The sequence below is a fragment of the Echinops telfairi genome, unplaced genomic scaffold (assembly GCF_000313985.2).
Source record: "Echinops telfairi isolate 266 unplaced genomic scaffold, ASM31398v2 ScPeMD7_22;HRSCAF=79, whole genome shotgun sequence".
NCBI classification, from domain to species: Eukaryota; Metazoa; Chordata; class Mammalia; order Afrosoricida; family Tenrecidae; genus Echinops; species Echinops telfairi.
The window spans coordinates 1,425,327-1,427,412 of NW_022103919.1; the positions used below are offsets into that span (position 1 = coordinate 1,425,327).

The 2,086-nt window shown below is 46.6% G+C and overlaps 1 non-coding gene across 1 annotated transcript; it reads right to left on the reverse strand.

The window, feature by feature from the left end:
* Nucleotides 1-1,650: 1,650 nt before the first annotated feature.
* Nucleotides 1,651-1,757, reverse strand: LOC115869166. The gene has a single exon (XR_004046030.1). It is a non-coding gene; the product is annotated as a U6 spliceosomal RNA (small nuclear RNA).
* Between the last annotated feature and the right edge of the window lie 329 nt (nt 1,758-2,086).

A 2,086-nucleotide genomic window follows, 5' to 3' on the forward strand; every position in this document is an offset into this window, starting at 1 on the left:
AGGGTATGACTTTGGGGACTGAGGTGCGCCTGACCCAAGCCAAGGTGCTTCCAATCGCCTCCTGTGCATGTGACAGTTGGACATTGAACAAGAAAGACTGGAGAAGAATCGATGCATTTGAATCATGATGTTGGCAAAGAATACCAAGCATACCACGGATGGCCAAAGGAGCCGACAGATCCCTCTTGGAAGAAGTTCAACCAGAATGCTCCTGAGAGGCAAGGATAGCAAGACTTCATCTCACGGGCTTTGAAAATGTCAGGAGAGATCGGTTCCCGGAGAAGGACATCATGCCTGGTAAAGTACCCGGGCAGCATCAATGAGGAAACCCTCAAGGAGATGGGCGGACACAGTGGCTACATTGATGGGCTCAAACCTAAGAAGAGCTGTGAGCATGGTGCAGCTCTGGGCACCGTCTCATGGTTGCACATTGGATCACTATCACTGCGAGTCGGCACTGATTCAACGCCACCTAACAGCCACAACAAGCCAACCCAATGCCATTGAGTCTTTCCCCATGCGTGCCAACCCCCTGAGTGCCGGATTAGAACTGAGCTCCCCTGGCGTTTCAATAGCCGTGGTCTTTCAGAAATAAGTCACCAGGTTTTTTCTCCCAGAACACCTCTGGGGAGATTTGAATCGCCAGCCTTTTGGCCACTCATCAAGTGCTTGCCCACCTGAACTAACATTTATGGGTGGCTTATCATGTGCCAAGAGTTCTGAGATGGTGCACATGATTAAGTGTTCATCTATGAACAGGTCAACAGTTCAAATCCACCCAGAGGGATCTCTGGAGAAAAGGCTTGGTGATGTGCTTGTAAAAGGTTGACAACCTTGAAAACCCAACAGAGTGGGCTGGGTTTCTCCTCTCCTGGGGGCGCCATGATTCAAAATAGGCTCAGGGGCAACTGGTTTGGCTTTGGGTTGTGTTGTTGTTGTTTTTTATCCTGTCGCAGGTCCTCTGCTATCTACTTCCATGGAAGTGGGGGCAGTTGCTGCCTGTTACAGATGAGGAAACTGAGGCCCAGAGGGAGGCAATTCCTTATCAAGGTCACACAAACATCTCAGGGCGCTGACACCAGAGCCATTAGTTCCCCACATATTGTAATGCCTTTATCATCGGTCCCTCGGCAGCACCAAGGGACTTTTGTTTTTTTCCTTTGTTTTTTCTCCTTCAGACAGGCTGGTGTTTTCCAACTGCCAGCTTTGCGGGTGGCAGGCCAGCTCACAACATCACCAGGAACACCAAGGGACTTTTAGTGGCACCTGCAGAGTTGATAAAGGAGGAAGGTAAATGTGCGGGTAACATAACTCTGAGTGGCCAAGGGGCCTAGGAGGGCTGAGGCGCTGGCGGACACTCGCTGCGTTCCCTGGGCATTTACAAGCGAGGGTGGAAAGAGTGTGTGATCAGGGTTGAAGCACAGCATGCAGCCCACAGACCCCTAAATACGCTTCCCGCTGTGATTTCAGCCTTCATCCGAAATTCATGGTCCTTTTCTGGACAAGGGTGTCCATCGTGGGGAAAATAAACCCCACCTCTAAGTAGACACATAGGTTTAAAAGGATGTTCAATTAGGAAACCACTCAGGATTCATGGGTAGCGGTGTGTGTGTGTTGTTGTTGTTGTTGTTTGGGGTTTTTTTGGGTTTTTTTTTTATGGAACGCTTCACGAATTTGCGTGTCATCCTTGCGCAGGGGCCATGCTAATCTTCTCTGTATCATTCCAATTTTAGTCTATGTGCCGCCGAAGCAAGCACAGTGTTGTTTTTTATTAATGCTGGCTACAAAACCATCTACTGAATCCGATCCAAATCTTATGTTTTCAAAAAGAAAGCTATACATATTTTAAAAGACCAAAAGAAATAACAAAAAGGCAAACTCCCGGGAACTGATTTGAGGGATTGTTTTTATTTTCCTACTTATGCTTTTCTGTACTTTCCAAATTTTCCGTAATTAAGTATATTATGTCCATAATTTACAATTATTAGAACGTTTCCAAAGGTTTTAGGGTATAAGACGAGTAAGACTTCCATAATAATCTCTTTGTTTTTCTTGTTACTTCCTTCCCTGATTTATTTATTCCATC